At 38.0% G+C, this 20735-nt stretch overlaps 1 protein-coding gene across 4 annotated transcripts in view; it reads right to left on the bottom strand.

Annotated features, from left to right (window-relative positions):
• Window positions 1-300: 300 nt before the first annotated feature.
• The window catches only part of KAZN (kazrin, periplakin interacting protein), a 2853667-nt gene continuing 2833232 nt past the window's right edge, over window positions 301-20735 (bottom strand). For all 4 annotated transcript variants that reach the window (XM_044062363.1, XM_044062364.1, XM_044062365.1 and 1 more), the window contains one exon: window positions 301-3657. The gene's annotated coding sequence lies outside the window, so the exon portion shown is untranslated. The remainder of the gene's footprint in view (window positions 3658-20735) is intronic.

The raw sequence follows: 20735 nt of genomic DNA, 5'->3' as shown, positions 1-20735 counted from the left end.
ATTAGCACCAGTATTATCTTTGGAGAGATACAAAGACCCTTCTGATAAGTGCACATTTGAATGTTTGCAGCAGACAAAGCTAAAACTGACCACATAGTTTATTACCACAAAGTATCTGCTGAGACATTTCCAGTATTTCAAAGTAATTTCACATTTTTCCAGTTTTCTTAACCTTTTAATTTAAAATGTGAATAATTCTGAAGCATTGCAGTTATTTATTTTATTATTTGCATCAGAGCTGCATTATTTCTTACTTGTATCATATTTTACACCATGAAATTATTTTACACTCTCTGTAAATACTGCTGCATGAATTCTTTTATTGTTAAAAAAATCATCTAACATTAAGGTAGAATTAATGAATACACGCAATTCTCTTTTTAAAATAATGTAATATTTCTATACAGGATAAAGAAATGAATGAAAACTAGTGCATGTCAATCTACTATATACAAATTTTTTCCCTGGGAATCCTTAACACAGTTGTGCACAAGATATTTGCCATAATCATTGTTTTACAATTAGTATTATTAAATCACAACATCATGTTACCATGTACACAATTACATTTTACTGCGATATAGACTGCTGTGCTAACAGTCTACCTTGTAAGTCATTTATTAGTCACTGTCCTCACTTCCACCTCTGTACATTTGATATAATGTGGAATTCTGCTTAAACTGTGGCCTTATAACAATGAACAATATCATGTTGCTGGATGTTTTCTTCTGTGCTTAATTATGTTTTGACTATAAAATCAGCCTGAGTTGTCACACATTACTAATTAATCCAGCCTCTAGTTACTGAATTAATGTTTGAATGCATTTCTGGGCAAGTGAGCATGTTTCCTTACATAAGATCTAAATGTTCATGCACTACTATGCATTTGTCATGCAGACTTTAAGCACTTATTTTTCCTTCTCTTTGACTTAGAAAATGTGGTACAAACTTTTAGCTAATAATTGTGCCAAAGTTAATGTAACATTAAATGCATCATAGGTTCATAGATTACTACTAGTTTAATGACCACAGGGGGGCCTTTTTAATCCTAGCCATACTTCCCAAATGTAGGTATTTGTAGCCTTGGGCATGGGTGGTCAAGCATTTACGGGCTGCCTCTGTCTAATAAGGACATAGGTGCCAGACCAGGGGTAAAACTACTATTCCCCATACACTGGTCCAAGTTACACTTAAACTGGGTTAAGGAAGAACTCTGCTTCACATGGATGGGAAGCTGATTTCAGATAAGGGGTAGTCTTTCAGACATATACCTGTCCTTCAAACATGTCCTGTTTATGTTACAGATGAGGTTTAGGTCCCTAGATTGGGTAATTCTGATATTATTTGTTTTGCGGATGTGTGACAGGTACATCACAGCTGGCAAAGAGGATGCTTTGTATGCCAGGTATAGATCACCTCTCAGCAGTCTGTAGGAGAATGAGTACAGGGATAAGACTTTGAGGTGGTATTGAGGTAAACTTGCCTATCCTAACTTCTTGGGTCCTACCTTTGAGCCATCTGGTCATCCACTGGATGACATAAGGGTATATACCTAATATTGTGAGTTTGTCTACAGTGCCTGATTGGGGTATTGTGTCAAATGCTTTGAACAGGTCAGGGTAGACAGTATGCATCATTTTGCCATCGTCCATTACTTTGGTGACATTCTCAAACAAGTATACCAGGTTGAGCAGGCAGGACATGCCTTTGATGAAACCTAACTGGGTTCGATCCTGTGTCTGAAGGGTTCCAATGTTATTGTCTATCACTTCCAGGGTAATTCTTTCCATGGCTATGCATTCAAGAGTTGTCGGACTTATGGGTCTGTAGTTAAATAGGTTTGTGAATGGCCCTCCCTTGTGCAGAGGATGACAATTGCAGTCCTTACTTCACTTGGCACAAAGCCTGAATGGATGCTATGGTTAAATAGTGCTTCTAGTGGTCCTGATAGGTCATGTTTCATGCTATTAAGGAGGCATCCTTGGTATATTACTGGGGCTAATTGGTGCAATGTTCTGGATCTCAGAGGTGCATTGAGAAACTACTTCCTAGTGATAGTTGGAGTGTTATAGCTGAGGGTATTTCCTGAGGGGTGTCTGGGGAGGGAGAGAGGGGGGTAAAATTGGGGCAAAATTTGTCAGCCAGTAGATTTGCTAAATCTTCTGGCTCAGTATAGGTGGCTACATTTACAATTAGTTCAGCACATTGTTGTAAATTGCCTTTAAGGTTATGAACATAGCCAAAGAATGCCTTGTGATTGTCCTTGTCCTGGGAGGCTATTTTTACCTATATTTAGCTTTGGTAGATTTGATAAGCCCCTGAGATGCCTGTTTTGATTGATGAGGATATTTTTACCTTGCTGGGAATTACACTTCCTAATTTTTGCCATAATTTTTTTCTTATTGTAATCGGACCTATTGATGTTGGGATTCTACCAGGGCGGCTTGTTTTTTTTTTTAATTTTGTCTTGTGCTTATTCTGGGTAGAATCAGCTGTATCTATGCAGTCATTAACATGATCATATACATTTTTCATGAATTATTATATATTCTCTTCAGTCATTTCAGTAATAGTCTGTGCTGACTTCTTGACAGCCTATTCTGAATAAGTATCTCCAATATGCATAGCAACTGTAGTGCTTACTGAACTTATATCATTTGTAAAGCCTGTGTTGTATCTCCAAAAAATTGCCTACTCACTGAATTATGAATTCCTATTAGGGGATTTGTTGATTGCTTGCATACCAATGATAGTTCTGCTTTCTTGTCTCAGAACAGACAATAATGCAATAAATTTAACTTTTAGGTTTATCATGGGTGCTGCATCAGCAAGCAGTTTCATTTTTTTTTGGAAAGCACAGCTAGCCCAGTGCATTTAGTTGGGAGTCTTTCGCCACATGTTAATAATATTGTGAAACTTTCTTATTGTGAGATATCCCACCATGCATCGTGATGCTCCACTTTGTTATCTTGCATCCGCATATCATGGTTAGCTCCAAAATTAAGATACTTACCACTGTAAAATATGACATCCTACATAAGTTACTTTGTGTCTGCTTGCATAGAAAATGAATATATGCCCCTGATAATTTTGTTGACAACATTCTACTCTTTGCATGACATCTACGTTCTGATATCCAGTCCCATCTCTTACTAGATTAGTGTTTCCTTGTTGAGTAATGTGATGTTTCTATGGCATTACTCATATACTACATCATTTAGTACACCGGTGTAAAGGGATGGCATGTGGTTTCTCAGCAGCATTTAAAGTTCCTTCAGGATATTTCCAGTATCAATGCTTTAGTTGATACCAGATGTTTACAGTTTATGTCACTGATAATATTGTACATGATATAAACTTTTAGCTTTTGCATTTCTTTTACACAACACATATCCACTTTCTCACATTATAACAATATTACATAAATATTTTATTATATTTATTTACAAAGTTATGTGTACTCATCATAAACTAGAAAGTAATTATATCGACAAAGAACTGTAACATCTTTTTCTGGTCTTGTATAACTGATAGTCTGGTAGGTTTGTTATATACTTTACGAACAGCCAGTTTCCTTCTATCTTTTCCATGGTGAATTATTTTCTGTATCTTTAACTTGAGCACTTCTAGTCAAGAATCCCATAAGAATGCATAGTTCTAAAACAAAAAAAATAGAAATCATAGTTAGTATTTCCTCTTGAGTTTAATATCTTGCACTTATCAGTATGAATTGTTTTGATTTCAGTTTAAAAATGTGAACACTAAATTTTCTAAAATGGTTCATATCTGCAAACAAGATGTCTTCATTTTTTTCTGTTGTTGCATTAACTGCTGCTAAATTCTGTTAGGTATTTTGTCTTATTCTGTGTAAATAATTTCTCAATGAAATATCAGAAAAGGAGTTTTACTAACTTTTTGCTGCCTAGGCAACACTTTTCTGCTATGAACATTACTGTACTTATAAGCTGACTAGCTCTGAAGCAGGCCTGACATTTGTGATCATAAACTTATTTTCCTTTGAAAGCCAGATTCAGTAATCCAGAAGCCCGGTGTATAGGCCAGTGGTAGCTCATCACTTTTCATATGGCTGTGCTCCCAGATGAGACTATAACTTGAATGGTAATTTGCTAGTGCCCCTGGAAGTCTGATCCGCTACAATGGACATAAGTGAAATGCTGTCATTTGTTAATGTTTTTTTTAGGCGTAACTAGTTATTGGTAGTTTTATTTTCAGGTAATAGTTGAGCCTCAGGAAGTCTAGATGAATAATCCATGAACCCCATGAATATGCTGTAAGCCACTGGTGAATTTCTATTTCTGTGTTTATTGACTAGAATTTAAAATAACATTTGAAGGAAAAGTAGTAGTTTTTTTTTATTTGCTACTTTTCAAGTAGCATGGCCAGTCACATTACTGATTGTTGTTTTATCACTACTGTAGTTTTGTGAGTATTATTTTGTTCCTTGGAGAGGCGTGCCTTTTAAACTGACAATCCTGCAGTTACACTAACTTTTCTTTTACTATTATATATGAGGGGATTATAAGATAGTCCACCGTGATAAACAGAATACTAATGAAGAAGATTTGCCCCATATATGAGAGTGCATAAATACGTGATCAGGCATAAAAGTGCAAATGCTGGAAAGAAGAGAAAGACATTTGTAAGTCAAATGTATGTCTTTTTCATAAGAGGGAGGTCATTCATCTGGATGAAACACAATAAATACTTGACTTTTCAGTTACAATTAGGAAAAACATAATCAAAGATTCCAAATGTATAGGTGCAGCCAATGTAACTGCAAATAGAGAGCATACATATAAAGGCAGTCAGTGCCAGTTATGACAAATCAAGCCAAAGAAAATGTGACTAGATATACCCAACCTGCCAATATCTGCAAATTACTAAGATGCATAAAATATTGGTCCACAGTAGAAGAGATAGGTGGACAGATATAATGATTACACCACTGTCCTTAATATTATCACTGATAAAAAAACTGAATGCATTATTATTAGAAATGGCAGAGAATAAGGACTAACAGTTTTATGAGACTATGTCAGACCTGGAAGAAAAATGCAAAGATGTAAAAAAAAATGTCATACAGACACTTACAGCCCCCAAAAAGTACTGTTTGAAAACTATAAATTCAAGAATGATGCACAGGAAGAGAATGAAACAACAAATGTAATGGGATTGTTAAGACCACTGGGAAGGAACTGTATATCCTGTGACAGAAAAGAAGAACACAGATGTAGCTAACAAAGATTAATGAAGACTGTTTTGACAGAACCAGATATGACCTAAAGAATCTTATACTAACATCAGTAGAGATGCAGGAAATGCAAACCAAGACAATATAATGAAAAAAAACAGTAATAAAGTATACAGTGTATAAAACTTGTGTTTACATAAAAATTAGAAAATGAGCAATGTGCAGATCTCACCCTGATTGGAGAATGAACGTTCTACAGCAGGGTGTTAATCTACAGGTAATGCCCCCTGAAAAATGAGTCTGATGCTTTACAGCACCATATCAAGCTGCCATGGAGCTCGGACTGAAAATAACCTAACTGTTGCCATAATTTTACAGTCACTAAGTATATTTGCTGTTTACTGAGTGTAAAAAAAAAAGAAAAAAAGAAAATAAAATGAACTCTGTGTGTATATATGTGTTTATGTCTGTGTGTGAGAATGTATGTGCTTATGAGAGTGAGAAAGAGATTGATTGAACTATTATTGTTTTATACTTGCTAAGCAGCAGTTTTGCTGTTTAGCAGTGTAAAAAAATAATTCAAACATAAAAAGTGTGTGTGTGTGTGTGTGTGTGTGTGTGTGTGTGTGTGTGTGTGTGTGTGTGTGTGTATGTGTTTGTGTGTGTGAGACAGAGAGGGAGAGAGCGTGTGAAGAGTGAGATCAATCCCTGGCAGCAGTTAGGACATTTGTGTACCCCTCTACCTTTTAGCTCAACATATCCAGACAAAGCCTAAAATAAAGGGAAAACAATGGCTCAAAATGAGAACACATTTTAAAGAATGCGCTTATAAAATTAGACACAGGATTTGTTTTAGCATGCATTTTCTGAAGTAGAGGGGTGGAGCATATCTAAGCAATCCTAACTTGGTTTGGATTTACTGTGGAGTTGACTAGTAAGAGAAGCTATATTTCAATTTATATTGTATCTGTTGTCACTGTTTTTAACTGTTTGTAGGTAGGAAGGGATAGCTTGTTAACAAGACTTACTTTGATTCATATTTTATTGTTTTACTTTTCATTTCACTGTTGGTTGTTAGAAAGGGAGAGGTTTTAGACATGCAAGCTCTAGCCACCCCAAGGGGCTTAGACAGCTATAAATTCACACAGACTGCAGACAAGAAAATTCTGATAATATCTATACAATCCTACCTTGGTTTGTGATTTATTGATCTTCACCGTTAAAAAGAAGTGCAACTGTGAGTGATAGTGAGCAGAAGCTACTGCGCATGACGTAAAGGAATTATAACTTTTGTTTGGCTTGCAGAACTTGTATGGTTGGAATAACTTTACTGTACTTAATATATTATTTAGTTGTATATTGCTGGTGTGATTTTTGTTATAGAAGTTGATTTAAGTTCTCTTTGAATTCTGTAGTTACTGCTTTTGATTATTCTTTTCTTTTGTAATATTTTATTCGTTTGAAGCTGAATATGGATTCCTTAAGTGGGTATGCAATTAACGATTTGCTAATGCACAAATATCTTGTACAATGTAATAAATGGTATGCATATTTAAAGGTAACAGCTGATAACACTGGTGATCTGTGTTCCTTGTGTCAAAGGTTGGATGATTTACTTACCATTGTTAGAAGTAAATCTAGATGTGATGATAATAGCACTTGTGCAATTGGCATGGCTTGGAGAACTGTTGTCTCATATATTAATGACTGGACTGATGAAATAAATAATTTTAGGCATAGAGCAAATAGAACACACTTAGGAAATGATGCATCTATTGTCTGCAAAGATTATTCAAGCCCTGTGAAACAAGATGAAGCCCCTGACAACTTTGGAATTCTGGATGCAAGTATTCAGCAATCTGAGGATCCAGTTTGTTTAGAAGGAGACAAAAAAAAGAAAGAAAGAAAGAAGTTCACAACAAATAACAAGAAAACAGATAAACTGATTAATGACTGTAAAGGACAGAGCATACATAGTAAAAAGGACACTGCTTTGTTATGTAACACACAGATTACAGGGAATGATAAAATGTTTTCTGTGAGTCAATCTTCAGGCTACAGAAGAAGGCATCATTTTTCCAACAGAGAAGGTAGAAAAAAGAGGCAAGTGGCAGGTGAAAAGGAAGAAATCAAAATTGAACGTGGAAGAATTGAAGAACATTACTGTTAGAAAAAAGAAGAGACAAAGAGATGTTGGCTGCATGTCTTAAGCTGTGGATTTACAATACCAGCTGGATGAGAATTTAATACACAGTGAAAACAGTAGGACTAATAAGACTAATGGTGATGAAGATCAAGCCTTCGTAACAATTGACATTGCATATATTACTGTATTAGAAGCTGAAGATTCTTCAAAGCTGGCCAACAAAGATATTCTTGTAATTGGAGATTCAGTTATTAGAGGAACTGATACTTATATTTGCAGAGATGATAATGAACATCAAATTGTGTTATGCTTGCCAGGAGCAAAAATAGAAGATGCGAGACAAGCCTTGGAATGCCTTAATGTAAGAAAGTATGGATCCTTTTTATTCATGTTGGTACAAATGATGCCATACACAAGGATTCTCGGACTGTTAGAATGGAATTGACAGCCCTCTTAGATCGCAAAGCTTGTACTGGTGTTAGAACGTATTGTTCACAAATCACCTATAGAAAGTATAGTTAGGTCACTGCGAATGAAAAGAGTTTTTGGGTAAATACCTAGATGGAAAAAATGTTCTGTTTTAAAAAATGGAAATGTGTAGTGCATCCAAGCCTAGTTTTGGGCACATGTGTTCAGACAGGATGGCGTGCATTTGTCAAGATCACGGAAGAGAATTTTTGCAGCAGATATTTTGCAATATTTGACAAACATTAAGTAGGTTTTTTGCCAGGTCGAAAATTTAACAGTTCACAGATAGCAACATTTTATGCATCTCTGATGGTTGTTAATGCTAGGAGCATTAATAATAGTTTTTTATTGGAAAATGTACTATGTTCCCACAAGATTGATGTTGTTATTGTTTGTGAAACATGATTAAAGAACAATGACTGGAAACCAGTTCTGTCAGGGTATAAATGTTTTTACAGTAACAAACATTCTAACAAAAAATCAGGTGGAGGTGTTATGATAGGGATTAAAGATAATTATGAGACCTGTGATTATTACATGTTCAGTGAAAACACCAATACTATAGACTGTAACTGTGACAATAAAGACAACCCTGGAACATATAACAATTGCTGGAGTGTATAGACAACCAAAGTTAAGTGCAGATGACCTAGAGGAATTCATACAGCTCTTGTATGAAACACAGGAGGGAAGAATAATATTAGCTGCGGACTTAAATTTACCAGAAACAGACTGGAATAACATTGATTCAACAAGGTTAGTAAGGAAATTATTCACAATGTGTATTCAGGAACAACAATTGCTTCAGACTGTAAACAAACCTAGCAGGGACGGAACGTACTAGACATTGTTTGTGTTCCTGAAGAAATTACTGTTACTTAAAGTCAAATTTTACCACCATTGGTGTGCAGTGATCATGGGGTTATAAAGGTTAATTTGTTGCTAGATAATTCTGCCAAACTGAAATCTAAACCAATGCACAGAATGTTAATTACAGATTATATGGAAACAAAACAATCATTATATAAAACTAACTGGAGTGAGGTGTTCAGTGGGAAAACTGCAGATGGATTGTGGAAAGTTTTGAAACAGAAATTGTTTGACTGCAATTCCCAATATTATTCTAGCATGTCCAAAGGTCAGTTGTCAATCTCCTCTCCGGTCCAGCTGGTGAATCTGGGAATTTTGAGGCAATGTTACAACTGCCTCATGTACACAGACAACCCTCTCCTCCTCCCAACAAATTCCAACACATGTGAGAGATGCAACCATATAGCCAAACTGGAGGCTAAGCTCTCTCAACTCAGTACTGGCATAACCAGTCAGGAGGAGAAGGAAACCACACTCACTACAATTCCAGTCTCACATAGACCTACCACGACAGCAAACCAAACACATAATCACACAAAAACATACTCGGAGGCTTTAAATAAAGATCTGCCGAAGCAGCAGAGACCTCCAAAGCAGACACCCAAGCAGCCGCTACCCCAAAACAAAACACGTGCAACACATATCTCACAAAGCCAGTGTGCCAAACAGTCACAGCCCTTAAGACTAAACAACACACCTGATACACTTGTAATAGGTGACTCTATCGTCAGGCACACTGACGTCCCGCTCACCAGGCTGAACAAGGAGAGGGTCACGGTGAGCAGCCTGTCGGGCGCTAGGATCCGCCACATAACACAAGCACTCAGGTCACTCTAAGGCAAGTACAAATATGACTCAGTCATTGTCCATGCTGGTGTGAATGACCTGAGATGTACCTCCCTGGACTACATGAAAAGAGACATAAAGGAGCTCTCTGAGCATGTAGCCCAGGCCGGTATGACCCTGACCTTGAGTAGCATCTTACCCTCACCAAGAATGATGCCACAATATGAAGACAAGATGATCAATTTCAACAATTGGCTTAAGTACTGGTGTCATTCAAAGGGGATCCAATGCCTGTCAGCTTGGGATGATATGCTCGACAAGCCACGATGCTTCGCTTGGGACGGCTTGCACCTGTCACCCCTGGGCTTTCGGATATTGGCAAAGGCTCTTGCTACCCCCATAGTGCCTTTTTTAGGCAAGGCTCAAAAGACAAACCCACCTCCATAGGTAACACAAGGGATAAGAAACTAAGAGTAATGCTACTCAACGCCAGAAGTCTAAACCTCAAGATGCACGCACTCGAAACTGAAACTCTCCTTAGCATGGAGAACATCGATATCTGTGCAGTAACAGAAACCTGGTTCAGGGCTCCCGAGAGCACCCCAGCACTACCAGGTTATACCTCATACCATGCTTTTCGGCCCCAAAACTTGGACCGAACCACAAAAGGAGGGAGTATCGATATTCATCAAAGATACCCACACCTCCAGGTTGGTGGCAAAGCACGAAGCATCAGAGGCTATCCATGTGCAACTAACAGTGGGTAAAACTGCCTTCCAGTTTATAGCCTGCTACAGACCACCCTCCCAAACCCAGGAACCCCACTCGGCCTTCCTGAGAACACTGGAAAATATGAAGGTCTCTCCAAACACCATTATATTGGGCGACTTCAACTACCCAAACATAGACTGGGAGCATTACTCTAGCTCCAACACCCTAGCCCAAAGGTTCCTAGAATTTATAAACTCAAATGCTATGGAACAACTTGTTACCACTCCCACAAGAGGGAAAACATACTGGACCTGATCATCACCAACATGGGGACTCTATGCTCCAGACCAGAAGTGTATCCCTCACTGGTAAGATCAGACCATAAACTAATCTCACTGGATATTCACATCCCGACCCCACCCCCTGCCCAGAAAACCACAGTGAAAAACTTCTCTAAAGCAAATTTTACACTCCTCAAAACTGAGGTGGAATCCTTCAAAGCCCCCGGGCCTGTGGAAAATACGGCCCAGACCGCAGAATCCCTTATAAACGCATTCTATGAACACCTTCAGGAATGCATGGATCATGCGATCCCAAATAAAACCAAGACCCAATCCTCCAAAGGCAGACGTCCTGTCTGGTGGATCCCAGCCATAAACAAACTATACAATAGAAGGAGGAAGCTACTAAATGATAAAGCAAAATCCCAAAAAGGGAAGGCATCACTGATCAGTATTAGCAAAAAACTACGGGCAGACATAAAATTGTCTAAGGCCAGCTTCGAGAGAAAAATTGCACAGGACACTAAGGATAATCACAAGGCTTACTTTAGTTATGTTAGGAACCTGGGTGGTAATTCCCAGATATGCTCAGAATTAGTCAAAAATGACAAAAAATACACCGAACCCACAGACATTGCCAACATCCTAGCTGACAGGTTCAGCGCAAACTTCTCCCCTCTCCCACCAAAGGGCAAATATCTATCCCAGAAGAGTGCTGCCCCCCTGACATCTCAGATGCTCAGGTAAGAGCCGCCCTCTCCAAAGCAAAAAACACAGCATCAATGGGACCAGATGGTGTCCCGGGCTGCGTCCTACATGAACTCAAAGAAGAGCTAAACCCAAACATAAAACTACTGTTCAATCTCAGCCTTACTACAGGATATGTGCCGAAAGAGTGGCGTACAGCAACAGTGGTCCCTCTCCATAAAGGTGGTGCCTCAACGGATCCTGGAAACTATCGCCCCATAAGCCAGACTAGCTTGGTCTGCAAAGCTATGGAAAGGATCATCATGGACCTCATAAATAAAGATATTGGGGACCTACAAACACTGGATCCTACCCAGTTCAGCTTTGTTAAGGGCAGATCCTGCCTCTTAAACCTGGTTGATTTCTTTGAAACAGTCACCAAGGCCATTGACGAGGGGAAGGTGGTCCACACAGCCTACCTGGACCTCGCAAAAACCTTCGATACAATACCCCACTCGGGCATTATAGATAAGCTTACCAGCTTAAATATAAACCCCTAAGTCACTAGATGGATTGCAAACTGGCTCAAGGACAGAACCCACATGGTTAGAATTGCTGGAGCCATGTCAGACTCCAAACCAGTTACAAGTGGTGTCCCACAAGGCTCAGTTCTGGGACCTCTCTTGTTCGGTATATATTTCTCGGAGGTACAGGCCAACACGGAAGGACTGTGGCTGACCAAGTTCGCAGATGACTGCAAACTGGGCACCATAATCGACTCTCCAGCTGACACAAGCATCCTACAAAAGGGCCTCATAGAAACAGACAACTGGTGCCAGAGCCATGGCCTCAAGCTAAATGCCAAAAAGTGTATAGTCATCCCCTTTGGCAAAAACAAAGTGCCCACAAATTACCACAAAGGTGGAAATCCATTAAGTACAGAAGAAGTAATTAGGGACCTGGGGACCCAAGTTGATAGTAATCTCTCATTTGACAACCACGTGGCCAAAGTGGTTAGAAAAACATTTTATATAGCCCACCTAATCATGAAGGGATTGACATCTAGATCAGAGGAGGTCATCGTGCCTCTTTACTCATCCCTCATCAGGCCCATAATTGAGTACAATGCCCCTTTTGGGATGTACCTTACCAGACACCTGCAGCAACTGGAAAGACCCCAAAAGTACCTCACCAAGAGGATCAAAGGGCTCAAACAGATGCCATATGCTGCCCGGTTAAAGAAACTCCAGCTCTACTCAGTGGCATACCGCCTGTTCAGAGGCGATCTGTGCCTGACGTATAAAGCCATGTCCAACCCGGAATTAATGGACATGCTGCACCTTAGAAAATCCAAATCCCATCGAGCTACGCGCTCGAGAGACTTGAACCTCAGCACTGAAATAAATAGGACATGCTGGAGGGACAGATTCATAACCCAGAGGCTCCCTTCACTCTGGAATAAAATCCCAGTCCAGGTTAGGCAGAGTCCCTCATTGACTCTCTTCAAGAGGAATCTTGATGAGTGGATGGGAGATCGTAGGTTTACCCCGGGTATCACTTCTGTGTCACTGTTAAACAGAGGCACAGTATACTAACCTCGAAAAAGGGCATAGCAAAATAAATTTAAAATGGGTGGCGAAAGCCAAACACATTCTGGCTAGGCTTATAAATGCCCTAGGGCAGATAGCCTAGTATGAACCTATGAACCTATGAACCTATGCAAAAAATCAAAAAAATGTTTAACATCAGGATCTAGGCATACAATATCAGGGGGATATATTTCCTTAAGAACAAGATATCTGATTAAGATGAGATACAAAAAAATAGAAATGGAAGACAGGTCAAACTACAACTTTTGAAAACTGAAATAAACAAGCTGGACAAACAGATTAAGCATAGTGTGAGACAAGATCAAAAAAATTTTGAAGAAAATGTATATAAAGATATTGAGCATAATAGGAAACCTTTATAGAGATACATAAGATGTGGAAGGAGTAAAGACACGCACATTGATAAACTGTGCACAGATTCTAAAATTTATTCTCAGACACAACAGATTATAGATAAATTTACAAAATCTTATGGAAAACAGTTTGGCTCCACAAAAGAGGTAATACGTTGTCTTAGTGACATGCAGGTAACCCCAGATTCTGGAATCAAATTAGATTATATAGAAAAAGAATTGCACAAACTGGATCCAAACAAAGCACAGGGAGGAGACAGAATTAGTAACGACCTGAGAACACTTCAGCAAGAACTTATGGTACCATTATATCTGTTATTCACTAGGTCATATAAATATGAGGTGATTCCTCAAGATTGGAGACATGCACTTATTAAACCTGTCTTCAAGAGAAAGGGGAGTAGGACAAACCCAGAGTCATATAGACCCTTACGTCTACTTTCTTGATGTGGAAAAATAACGGAGAAGGTAATATTGGATAAGTTATTGTCAGAACTGGATAGGCTGGGACTTGAAACCGTATATCAGCATGCGTATGTTGAAAACAGATCTATTACCACCTATAACATGATATTCTATAACAATATAATAACAATACTGAATGAAAAATTGTGCTGTGATGAAATGTATATAGATTTAACTTCAGCATTTAAAAGTGTCATACACAAAACGCTGATCAATAAATGAGTACAACTAGGTATTGATGTGCTCTTGATAAGATGGATAGCTGCATGGCTTACAAATAGGACATGGTAAGTATCATACAGCAACTAGACAGGAGAAATCCTTGGCTACAGTCAGGGTATCCCACAGGGCTCTGTCTTAGGCCCTTACTTGTTTAGATTGTATCTTTCAGACCTAACTTTTTCATCTGAGGTGTTCTACTGTCTATATGCAGATGACGTGAAACTGAATAAACTGATTACATGTGTTACAGATAAGACATGTTTGCAAAATAACTTGACTAAATCGACCATTTGGGCACAGGAAAAGAATATGCTGATAAATACAACAAAAATTAAGCATATGAGATTTGGCAGACATAAATTGAAAGGTGAATATTTATACAGCACAAAGCAATTGAAACTGTAGACTCATTTAAGGACCTCGGTATATGGGTAGATTCAGCTATGAATTTTTCTAATCATATCAACCAATTGGTTAATGATAGTTATAGAACTATAGGTTGTATAAAAAGATTTATAAAGTCTAGGAAATCAAAAATGATGAAATCATTGTTTATTAGTTACATTAGACCCAATCTTGAGTATGGAACAACAATATGGAAACCCTATAAGAAGACAAGCATGAGTAAACTGGAAAGAGTGCAACAGAAATATACCAAAGGCATCCATGGAAGTGAAAATTTAAGTTATTATAAAAGACTAAAATATATGAACTTGTACAGTGTCTCTTATAGATATCTAAGAGGAGATCTTATTCGAGTACATAGGGCATTTAGAGACAACTACCTCTGGGAATGTTTGAGGTTATCAAAAAGTACTAGAGAATCATCAGACAACCTGTGTAGAAGATTCTATAGGAATGAGACGTACTAATTGGTTCTCTGACAGAGTCGCTGATGCATGGAACAGACTATCAAATTACATTAAAGCACGTACTAGTTTAGATATTTTTAAGAGCAGTCTGGACACTTATTATGGGAACAAGTGTTATGGTGTATTGGCAAGCTAGAAGTGCTTTTAATGCCCGTGCTTGAAATATGTGTATGTATGTATGTATGTATGTATGTATGTATGTATATATGTATGTGGGTATGTGAGAGTGAGTGAGTGAGTGAGTGAGTGAGTGAGTGAGTGAGTGAGTGAGTGAGTGAGTGAGTTAATCAACCACTGACAGCAGCAGCAGTAAAGAGGTTTGCACAGCTCTGGACCTTTCAGCTGAAGGACTCTGGATAAAGCCTAAAATAAAGGGGGGACAAAGGATCAAAAATAGAAACAGATTTTAATTATTGGTATTATAAAATTACAAACTTGCATAAATAAAATGATTTGTGTTAGCATTAATTTTTTTGAAGGAAATAAAAGTTTGAAAGTCAAATGTATGTCAGCATTTATTCAGTCTCCAATGACTGGCAACAAACCAAATGTTTTAGGAATAAGGGACCAAAAAATAAAGTAAATACCTGGTTATTTTTTAAATGTTATATTTTGGATGTAAAATGCTTCCTCCAACACCATTAACATATACTACAGCAACTTTGAAACATTAGGTGGAGGAACTATTTTACATAAAAAATGTACTAAATATATATATATATATATATATATATATATATATATATATATATATATATATATATAGGTAAGTAATACATAACAATTTTACAGAGAGCCCATTATCTAAGTGCAATAATGCCCTTTAGGGTGTGTGTTATTGTGGAATAATGCCCTTCCAGTGGTGTAGAGGCCCTCCGCCGCAGACATTATTTCCACAATAACAGCAGATGAGAAAGAAAGAAAGTAACAGGTCAATTAACAGGCACAGTGGAGGACAATATCCACATAAGATGATGATGCTCATCTCAGAGATATCTGTGCAGTTTTACTAATCAAGAAGGAGCAAGGGACTCCCCACATGGAGAAAGAGGATTCATTATCCGTACTTCACTCTGAGCTGCTAATTGTACTAGTTTTCAATGAACTGGTCCATAATTAATGAAAAGCTCTACATTGAGTTTTGTCTACCAACCTTCATGTACTTAACTTACTAACCACATTGTTCCACTATTTCAGCTGACCACCATGCAAAACAATCACAACTAAATAGTTTAAAAGATTTTTTTGAAATGGGGCTGCACCCCTTCTATCCTCAATGTAATGGTTGCTCCCAAACCCCAGATCTCTAAATATAGAACATCGGCGAGAGCATTGACTCAGAGAAACTGGTCATGCAGTGACTCTCTTTTCAACATGTTGGTGTCAACGCAAACACTTTAAAACTATTTCTAATTGTTTTCACCAGTAATCAACTGGCTAGGTGGAATAAAATGGTTGTTTATCTTGACTGTGGAATGTTTTGGTAAATTTCCAGTGAACATTCCTTTGTATACACAACAAAAAAGACTGACAACAATTCAAGATCAGAGATAATGAGCCAGGAGTTCAGGATGTTGCCAGACTATGTTACACATTTTAATTATAAGTAAGATATATGTGTGTGTGTGTGTGTGTGTGTGTGTGTGTGTGTGTGTGTGTGTGTGTGTATATATATATATATATATATATATATATATAAATAGCTAAAGTTAAACCCATGTGGGATGGATGCATGTGGTGCAGAGAGCAAGTACAAGAATGTATCCTTCAACTCACAAGTGCTTCTTTTCAGGCACAAACAGAAGTGAATGACATAAGGATCTCTTATGTCTAACAGAGACGTGGCTCAAACCAGTAACAAAGGACAATGAAATCATCCCACCTGGCTATAACATCTTAAGATTACACCGAACAACCAAAAAGGGTAGAGGGTACCAATTCTGTACAAATCGGAGTTATAAATTACTTCTTTAGATGTACAACTACCTTTAGATAGCAATGCTGAAATCCTTATCTCTAAACTTTAGATCAATGCCAGTAAATCCATATATATATATTATATGCTCCTACCTACCTCCAGGCAATAACATTAACATCCTAGAAAATATCCTCTGCTGGCTTTCTAGATCCTTCCCACAAGAAACCATTGTACTAGGTGATTTTAATATAGATTGGAATAACTTCACTTCATCCAAACCTACAACCCATATTAACCTTTATGGCTTTTCCCAGACAATTACCACCCCAACCAGAATCCATAAACCCAGTAGCAAAGAAAGTATCTTAGACTGGATCTTAGTAAATAGCCATCCCCTCTCTTATAAAGCAGGTACCCTTCCTGATGATATTAGTGACCACTCCCTTACTTATATAATCAGACACAAAACCTGTATTACCAACCAAACTATCTTTAAAACTACCCGGAACAAAAAACATTCTAATCCAGTAAGTTTCCAAGCAGAGCTTCAAGAATGTGACTGGTCACCCTTAAAGCAACTCCCTCTTGAGGAAGCAGTAACCTATTTTAACACAAAATTTTTGCAAGTCCTAGAATGCCATGCCCCTACCTGCTCTATAAGAATTAGAAGTAAAGCAGCTCCATGGCTCACTAAAGACACTGGGTAGAAAATCATATTGAGAAATAAAATCGGGTCTAAATGGAGAAACTCTAAAAACCCAACAGATCATCAAAACTTTAGACAGCTGAGAAATGCCACTAAAAAATCAATACTTCTTGATAAAAAAATGCTACTTTAAACTCTAGGAAAAGCATCAACAGAAACCACAAACATTCTGGTTAGGCATAAATAGAGTTCTACACCCAAGCCATTTCAAGACACCAACCCCATCAGGTCTCCTCCTCAAAAGTCCCAGCCAGATCGCTGATGCTTTTAATACCTTTTTTACTGAAACCATACAATCTCTAGCAAGCTCCTTACCAACTGCTAGCTCAACTCTCCCATCCCCACCACCTAGGATACCCCCTACCATTCATTTAAAACCAGTTTCTACATCCCTTATTCACACCCTACTCCACAAACTTAAACCATGTACCCCCTCAGCTGATCTCCTACCAGCTGAATACCTGCAAACTGCAGCAAAAGTACTTGCTTATCCCATTTCCATCCTAATTAATAGAATCATTTCTGAAGGCTCCATCCCATCTCTCTGGAAAGTCTCTTACATTATCCCACTTCAAAAGGGTGGTAACTCAACCGAACTCTCTAAATTTCGACCCATAGCCCTACCCTGTCCTTTAGCTCAAATTATGGAAAAATGCATCCACCAGCAACGACTTGATCACCTTCTCCAAAACAACCTACTAGCTGACTGTCAGCATGGTTTTAGGTACTGCCATAGTACCACTACTGCTCTCCTAACCTTCTCTGACTGTATTAACAAACATCATAATAACAATTTGCTTTCCTCTGCACTCTTTATTGACCTCTCTAAAGCCTTCAATATGGTTAACCATCAGACTCTTCTAAGCATACTCAAATTACTCTCACTTGACACATAGGCACTACAATGGTTCAAGTCCTAGACAGCAAGCTGTCCTTTGGGACAATAACCTATCCACACATCTCCCGATTACCCTTGGTGTCCCTCAAGGCTCTATCCTGGGACCTCTCCTTTTCTATATTTTCATTAACGATCTAAATATAAATCTTCCTCAAGCTACCTGCATACAATATGCAGATGACTCCACATTAATTTGTACTGCCTCATCTTCATCTGAACTCCAATCCATAACCCAAACTGTATTTAACCTAGTAGAAAACTAGTTTCTTCAAGGGTGTCTCCTGCTAAACACCAAAAAAAACAAAATTGTTGTTATGTACACCAACACTAAAATCCTCCCCAATAGATATCACAGTTACATCCTACAATGGTACTGTCACATCACCTGACCCAACCATCAAACTCTTAGGTGTAACAATTGACCACAACCTGAACTATGACGCCCATATTAACTCAACTATTAAAACTGTAAACAGAAAACTTGGCTCCCTTTACAGGATAAAACCTTTCCTTACCCCTGAAACTAGAACTACCATTGCCCATACCAATCTGATCTCTACCCTCCTCTATGCATCCCCCATTTTTACTAATCTCTCCAAAAGCAATCTTAACAAACTAGCAACCTCCTATGACAATATTGCCAGATTTGCCACTGGCTCCCCATTTCGTACCTACCATTGTCAAAATCTCAAACAGCTAGGATGGCTAGAACTGCAAAACCAGCTACAATTTCAACAACTCACTATCATCCATAAGATTTTATATCATCCAAGCAATACTCCTATTCTCTGTAGCCTCATCTCCCCCTACAATAACCTTACTACCCTTCAATCAGCAGATAAACTACTAGTAACCATCCAAAAGTCCTGCAACAAAGCAGGTGATTCTCTTTTCTCTAATTCTATAGGGAAAACCTGGAATAGGCTTCCCAGCAAACTAACATAACTTACATCATAACCACTCTTCAAAAGACAACTAGAAATACTCCTTAAATCACAATGGCTATGCCCATGTACTAATCCAGACTAACACTCCCCCTGTACAGCATTACTGCTTTCCTCCCTCTCAAAACCCTTGTAGTGGAACAGTAATGCCTCCTTACTCTGATATCTAGTCTTGCCTCATCTGGTAACTGCTACAAAATATGTATTCTGTAATAAGCAGTATGTTGTGACCTCATGTGTTCCACTTTGTATGTATACTAAATTGTTAGTTTTTTTCTCTCACTTTTTGAGCACTATTCTGCAAGGCTACCACATTAATTAGTGAATCTGTTCTTTTTTCCTTGGCTTCTACATAATTGTCAAAACCTTACCAATCTAAATAAGTTTCTAGTACTAATGTATTGTTTTGTAAATCTTGCATTCAACTTCTTAATGTTAATCTCCATTGATAATGTATTAAATTTTTATCTTCTGAATTTATTAGTGTAATTTGAGTTTATATCCCCGGGCCTCTGCTGAAAATGGACATGTATCCAGCTGGACTAGCCCGGTCAACAAATGTAAAATAAAATAAAAATAAAAAAAAAATAAAGACAAAAAATGTGGCTACCTAGTTAACATATATCATGGATACTAGAACTGCTTAAAGTTAGTTGATTGTCCAGTGACCAGAAAGGAGAATGAACAAAGATATGACAAAGTTCTAGAAAATAGTGCAAACAATAAAAATTGAGTAATAGTAATATAGAGTGCAACAAATTGAAGCCATGCAGAAAAAAAATTTATTCCAGACTAAGACATAAAGAAATATAAGTATACCTGTTAAGATGTATGAGCTACAAAAAGCAGCTTGAAAATATAAGCGCAAACTTTTATTAGCCTATGTACATTTTATTTTATTTACTTTTTGGTTACAGGATAGAGCACTGATCATAGCATGAACAATGCAGGCTCAGCCCAGATGCATTTATTCCTTCACTTGTTCTCCATTACCTGTTTTATGTAATTCATGGTTACTAGGGAGCTGGAGCCTATTTGGCTCTCATAGGTGTGAAGTAATACAATAATCTTGGGTGAGACACAGGTTTGTCACCGGATATATACACTGTCTCATTAACATATGGCACAGGCACTGGTGGGCAAGCTGGAGTATCATCTATTCATCTACAGCATGCCCTGGGATGAGGGAGGAAGCTGAAGCACTCATGCTGAAAAAAACATGCATGCAAAGGGAGAATATGTAGACCCTGCAGAGATGACACCCTTGCAGAGAACTGACAGGAAAAGCAAGCACCAGACCTAGTTAAATTATTGTAAAGGCTGATGAACATTCAAGACTCCCAGTTGAGGAACTTATTAAATGGACATTAGCTCATGGTGGCTGTAATACCAGTCCTGCACAAGATTGTTGCACTTCAGAATTGCAGAGGTTATAAGGTCTGATAATGGTCTTCCCTACAAGAATTCATAATTACAAACAGTTTGATGCAACACAGGGAGTAGCATACAGATGGATGGGTCAACTATGGTCTCAGGCCAATTGAATGGGTGACAACTTTATGTTCAGCAGAGGGAAATTAATAAAA

This window comes from Protopterus annectens, chromosome 2.part1, assembly GCF_019279795.1.
Source record: "Protopterus annectens isolate FY-2018-M chromosome 2.part1, PAN1.0, whole genome shotgun sequence".
NCBI lineage: Eukaryota > Metazoa > Chordata > Ceratodontiformes > Protopteridae > Protopterus > Protopterus annectens.
The sequence above is the reverse complement of the archived record's forward strand: the minus strand, read 5'-3'. Positions and strand labels throughout refer to the sequence as shown.